At 31.5% G+C, this 7074-nt stretch overlaps 1 long non-coding RNA gene across 1 annotated transcript; it reads right to left on the minus strand.

The window, feature by feature from the left end:
* Positions 1 to 88: 88 nt before the first annotated feature.
* LOC119639113 lies at positions 89 to 4056 on the minus strand. Its single transcript, XR_005247534.1, has 2 exons — positions 3977 to 4056; positions 89 to 311 (listed from the first exon to the last, which is right to left on the minus strand). It is a non-coding gene; the product is annotated as an uncharacterized LOC119639113 (long non-coding RNA).
* Positions 4057 to 7074: the final 3018 nt, after the last annotated feature.

The raw sequence follows: 7074 nt of genomic DNA on the forward strand, positions 1-7074 counted from the left end.
GTTGTTGTTGAACTAAGAAAATGGCGTTTTTATGGCTTCAAAATATACGATTTAGTGAAATTTCCTTAGCTTTTTTGTTTTGTTTTTCTTTCAAATGCATTTTGATAACTTTTTCTTTATTTTGTTGTTTCTGTTTTTGTTGTGTTGAGTTATTCATCACAACGCTGTTCCAAAAATTTTCAAGTTCAATATTTTTCCCCCGTTCTTGAGTTGAGTTTCATCCCATGATGATTTCCAAGTTGCTGTTAAACGATTTCTGATTTCGGTTTGGCGATGATGATGATGATATAATGCTATAATGTGACGACATCCTGAAATTATTAAGAAAAAAGAAAATCACTTAAGAGCAAAGTCAAAGCGTGATAAACAATGGCGGCAATGATAAGTAATGCCTATCATTAAATGTCTTACACCAAGCTACAGTTATCCATATATTCAAATTTTAAAATAAGACGTTATGTGCGAAATGATCGCATAATTTTCAAAAGAGTTCGCCCTTGGGCCAAAGCCTTTCATTTGCGGCTTAAAAATTAAAAAGAAAATGGACAGACAGACGGGCAAGCTTAGAATCAATTGCTGAATCAATCTATATAATACAAAATGAGTCCATCTCAACTCCTTTTATGATATCCACAAAGGACAGACAGACAGACAGACGAGCTTAGAATCACTTGCTGAAACGATTAGAATAATAAGAAATTGGTCTATCTCAAGTCCAGGCAGACAAGCTTAAAATAATTTTCTGAATCGATTGGAATAAAAAAAGTCCTTTTATAGTATCCTAGGCGGACAGATAGAGTGACAGGCTTACAATCAGTTGCTAAATCGATTGGAATACAAGAAAAATGGGTCTACTTCAAGTCCCCTTATGGTAACCTTGCACCACAAACGTTGTAGGATACTATTACGATTCAAGGAAATACATTTTTTTGATGATGTCCTTCAAATATGGTGATGTGAATATTAGGATGATAATCCGTTTTAATCGAAAATATACGAAAATGAAACTTTTCACAATTTCTTATAAATTCTTTAAAATATGCCTATGAGAGTTATATTGAAGTTTTGAATCTTATTCATATTATTTGATTATTAAAAGTTACCAGGGATCGGTTAACTTCATTTTTGAAAATATGCAAGATGCTGCAAATGCTTTAGTTTCACCATGAGTTACCGTTCCATTGCAATCACTTGCAATAAGTTCATTCATTTCAATATTTGAGATTTTAATTGCAGGAGAAGTTTCCTTACGGAATGTAACATAATTTTATTACTTATTTCTTGTTTTTTGTCAGTCGACTTTTAATTTCTTATCATTTAAGTGTTGGTTGTTCTTTTTTAAACGAATTCGTTTACAATAAATAAAAATTATAGAATAGACACCGATCGATTCAACCGAGTTGAACAAAATTTTTAATCAAATTATCATCAAATCTTAGACAGATGTATAAAAAAAGTCAAGAGGTTTATATCCTTCAATCGGAAAATCGCGAATTGCTGGATTTATCCTTCACATGTGATATATACACTTCGACGAAGGATAAGATTAGGCGTGTACATATGTCCGTCCGTCTGTCCGATTTCGTAATTAAAAGAAAGATAGTTCTCGCGTTTTTTCGGAGATGAAATTTGAATATAACCGTAAAATTTAAAAAAAAAACTTCGCAATATTGAAAATTAAGAAAATAAAATACACATACATTTTAATGTTACGGTTTGACGTAACAGCATTCGTAAATGCTTTCCAAATTATTGCAAAATTCTTTCCAAAACGATTATAAACATTTTACTTGTAAACAAACTTTCAATAGACGGATCGTCAATAAATTTTTTAACTAATCTTAACGAATCTTTGGATTGTTTTTCTTTTTTTTTGCATATAAAATTTTTTGTAATTTGGCTAAGCATGTAGGGTATACGTACATCGTTTGTAGGTACTTTAGGTTTAAGTGGATACACGCAACACATAGAATGACTTGAAATGAATGCATTGATTCAGAAGCGACGTAAGCTTGTCTGTCCGTCCGTTTTGTGTTCTTGTGTTTAACATACAGGTCCAAATGTCTAAGATATTTTGATGGAATTTGGTAAACCGGCTTCGTTTGACTCAAAGACAAACACTATTGGACTTCGTTCCGATCGAACAATTTTAAATCATGGTAGCTGCACTTTTTATTGACTTTAATTTGATTCAGGCCTATGATCGGTCCGATAAGCATTTTGGAAGCTAAGAAAAGCTAAATGTTATTTGGGAGAAAGCATTTTGATGAACAGGCAATCGAATTCTTCTTCTATCACCAGCTGAGAATCCCAAAACAATATGACCTCCAGCTCTTTGCATGTACGTCTAGAGTGCTTTTTGCGATTGAATGATCTATCCAATCATCTAAATGAAATGAATTTATTTAATTAACTCTCTAAGTGTATTTCCTTTTCTTTGGCCGTACGAGTCCTAGTTCCGATTATCAATCAATGCTTTTGCCTAACAAATGCGAGACTGTTGAGTTCGGAATGCTATCATGAAAAGTACTCGCAATTTTTTTTGCTATTACAAATTTAAAATTGAATAACTAATCCAAGCATATTTCTCGGCATTACAAACTTAAATAATTACGCGACTGTACTTTAGGCGGTTTGATATAAGAAAAAAAAGCTAAAAAAGTCGAATTGAAGTTCTCCTAGACCTATCTATCTGCGTGTTTCTAAGACTTCGAAGCTGCTATTGCTGTCCCAAAAAATTTTTTTCTCAAAAGTAAATAAAATATTATTACGGCTGGTAAACAATTTTCTTTTCAAATCTTTCGGCGATGTGTACAAAAGGTTGATGGAGAGGATGAAGAGGTTGAAACTCCATAGACTATAACAAGATTTGCTTTTTTATTATTTAGATTTACCAGGCATGGCCATGCTTTTAATACCCTCCCGTAATAGATTTTTTTTTTCCAAGGTATCTTAAAGGACTAATTTAATCAATCAGGGAAGAGGCTCTTCAGGAAGTGAGGAAAAAAAGAGATACGGAGCGAGAGTGGGTGAGTACTCAATCTGTAAGCGCTACACCGCATTGAGATGTGATCGCGTGAACACTGACTTGGCAGTCGCGACTCCTACCTAATCGACTATGCGGCAGACCGTAATAGATTTGAAATTATATTATCGCGATGATTGTTGAATAAGACGAAATTTCCGAACTTATTACAGAGTTATTAACAGGCTTAGTTCACGTAATCTTTAAGGTTTGGATGCTTTGTTATGGCAATTTGAAGACATCGTTCTTTTAAGACAGACCTTCGCATTATAGCTATCGCTTTCTGTTCTCATATCATGTTTCGAAATGCTTTGAAATCGTTTGAGGAGATAAGACAAGAAATCTTACTAGTTCTACTATTACAAGTAGGATCTCATGAGAGCTATAGTTGAAGATCACCCATTCAAAGCGTTTAAGCAATGACTTCACATTATAGCATTTTCATATAAAAACTTTCTAATTATAAGTGGCAAGATTAGAAAAAAAACGAATAAAAAAAAATGTCGAAATTTTTGATTTATGTCAATTGTGCTTATGGCATTATGTCATTCCACTATTCATTTACTGATATTTGTAACAATTGCTAGAAGTCCATAGATCCATAGATCATGGGAAAGAAGAAATGACTTTAATTTTTTGTGATGAGTAAAAGAAATAAAAATAAGACAAATATCATTAAGCGCATAGGCTTCAAATACGGTACAGTTGAACGGACAGACGGACAATATTAATTTGTACTTAATAGGTGGTAGGCACTGTCTATTTCATATTCTCAGGATAAAAAGAGAAAAAGTGATTTCACTAAAGCAGAATGCGCGCGGACAAACTGGGCACACTGGACCGACTAGTGCTGTACTTTTTTGTATATTTTTTTTTTTTTTCGGTCCCCGACGTTAACTGGCGAATGCGTAATAAATTTATTCAAATTATTTTATTTTTTGCAACACTTACCTGTAGGTGTAGGGAAAAAAGTAGATAGAAAAAAAAAAAAAATGTTATTTTGATATTAGTGTCTGTGTGGTAACATTTTTATATATATATATATGTATAAAGTAAAATTTGTTTTGCACTTTTAATGAAAAAAAAAATTAATTTTTTGTACGAAACTATTTTTTTTATTTATTTATTTTTTTTTTGTTTTTTGGATGCTTTGATTTTCGTAATTTTCTTGGCAAAGTTTTAGATAATTTTTATTTCATATTTAATTGGAATTGGATCTGACTTTCGGTGATCGATGATTATGTTATAACTTTATTTTTAGAATTTGTTCTATTTTTTAAATCCATTTTCGAACTGTTTTAAGAAAATTTAAAAAAATGCGGCGAGTTTTTATCTTTTTTTTATTTTAATAAATTCGTATTAACACAAAAATCATTTTATCGGATAAAGAAATGATCTTTGCCAACGTATTTATACGTTAAGCAAAGATCGTCCTCAGTGTGCGATTGATGAGCTATGAAATGAAACTGTTTGATATAAGGCTATCGTAGAGGCTTTTATACAGCAGCTATGATTAAATGTAATAATAAATTAAAAAACAAAAGAAAAAAGAAATTTTTTTTTTTTTATATAAACTGGTTATTAAAGTTTTTTTCCTAAAAATTTTTTATTTTTTTTTTTTTTTTTTTTTTTTCCAAATTCTATATATTTTTTTTTTTTTTTTTTTTTTTGGTGGTTGATAATGTTCGCAAATGATTTGTGTCTCATTTTTGTTCGATGAACACCTGGTCTTAGTAGTACTAATGGACCAAAATAATAATCAGTTATTATATATATATATTGCATACAATAGCAGTTCGAGCGATCAAGCTCAGGCATCAGCGTCAGCATCACTTTTAATATATGAAACTTGTTTTTTTTTTGTATTGTTTTCACTGAGAGCCACACGGCTTTAGCTAAGGGTAACGGATATATTTACTCGCTTATGTAGATTTTCTCTCTCTCTCTCTCTCTCTCTCTCTCTCTCTATCTATCTCTATATATATACATATAAACATATATATATATATATATAAAGCTTCCGCTTTTAGTTTTGTCTCCTTGACCAGGCATTGATCTAACAACAATAGAAAGCTGTGCGTATGTTCTGGTCTATCTGTCCTTGGATTGTTTTTCATTAATATAAAAGAATTTTTTGATCCTTTAAACTTGAAATTTTTATTTGTATTTTTTTTTTTTTTTTGTTTTTCTTAAACGCGATGCTCGAAGTAAAAAATTTGAAACTTTTATTCCGGTTTTTTTTTTTCCAAATCTCGTTTTATTTATGGTTTTGTTATTGGTTTTGTAATTTTTAAAATTTCTTTTTCTTTAATGAGAATAAATGATGAATGTTTATACTGATTATTAGCCTTTTTTAAGGCAAATTTTATCTTGTTTTTTTTTCTTATTTTAATAAGCAGCAAATTGTTAATTAATTTTCTTATAGATTTTCTGGCAAATAAATCATGAAAAACCCTCTCACGAAAACCTTTTTTGATAATTTTTTTTTTTTTTTTTTTTGCACTACAATTAATACAATTTATAACAATTTTTTTTTTCTTTTGTATTTTTTTATTATTATTTTTGCATTTAATATATTCTACGGAAGGCAAATATATTGCATTAAAATGGTTTTTTTTTAATTGGAAGATAGCTTAACCAGGACTTTTTTTTTGTCGAAGAATTAGTTCTCACAGCTTATTTGCACGTCTGTGCGAATGCTTGAATTATATTCAGATCTTAAATCTAAAGGGCCTTAAGACAGCCTCATGTTTTACTATATAGTCCATTATTAAAAGATTTTGTATATGAGTTGAAGCTTTGTCTGTCTGTACGGATGTGTAGATAATTTAGTTCAAACTTTGTCTGCCTTTACAGATGTGTTGGCAATATCCAGAAGGACTTGAGAGAAACTTATCTTCTATTACACCGAAAGGATTTCCTGTAATTCAATTGAAGCTTTGTCTATCTGTGCGGATGTGTAGATAAAGCCCAGAAAAATTTAAAATAGACTTATCTCTATTCCAATTCAATTGAGGACAACATCCAGAAGGACTTAAGATGAATTTATCCATTCAAAACTATTTCAAAAGTATTTCTGCGGCCATGTATTCATTCGTACCTGTAGCAACCCATAGGTTGCAAATTAAGACTTAGGCTGGCGAAATTTAGTACCTTGAGTTTTTTTGACCTAATAAAATGGAAGCGTTACGGCATTCGAACTTGATGTTAATGATTTGGATTGGAGGGGTTCATTTCAAATGGACAGCCGGACAAATAAACATTTGTCGATTTTGAAAATGCGTCTGAATCGATGTTATAATAACTGTAGAAGGTACCCACAGTTAACTTGAGTATTAACTTGCACAACGAACTTACAACAAACAAACAAACAAATAATCATCAAGGTTCCGATCCAGCTATACGATATCATCCAGTATAAAAGCCGTAGCATGTATGGGTAATCATATTAACGCTTTAATTTGGTTCAATCACGTACAACTATGACTATGACTGATGTAGAGTATGAAACCCTTCATGATGCCGAAAGATGCCAGGCTACTTAGTTTCACAATAATTGCGACTACAGTTCTACATTCATTTGTGGTTATCATGCATAACAGACATGTTATTGGATAAAAATGTTCAACGCATTAGAAGAATTAATATATTTCGTTAGTTACATTTTGTTAATATACAAGTCGGAATATGTCAGTGGACAATGCAGCTCTGACCCATCCAATTTGGCGTTATCTTTCGGTCTTCTAAATTGTAAAGAAGGAGAACAAGAATCACAGCGTGTGGGCATTATGATAAAAGAGACTTACATACTAACGGCCAGTATATTACCGCCGATAATTTGGTGTGAAATAATCTATAACGATTTCGAAACTCGTACCGAACGTAGTGAGAGCTTCACCATGACAAATCTTGGGGTTGATGTCAATCTTCGTCCGTCGTCGGCGCCTCAACTGCAAATGCTTGAACTGATTAAGTCTATAAGTTTTAGCAATAAAATGGCGGCAAAAGTACGTCTAATAGGCAAACAGCCTACGAATAAAAAGTTTAAA

Source organism: Glossina fuscipes, unplaced genomic scaffold, assembly GCF_014805625.2.
Source record: "Glossina fuscipes isolate IAEA_lab_2018 unplaced genomic scaffold, Yale_Gfus_2 112, whole genome shotgun sequence".
Classification (NCBI taxonomy): domain Eukaryota; kingdom Metazoa; phylum Arthropoda; class Insecta; order Diptera; family Glossinidae; genus Glossina; species Glossina fuscipes.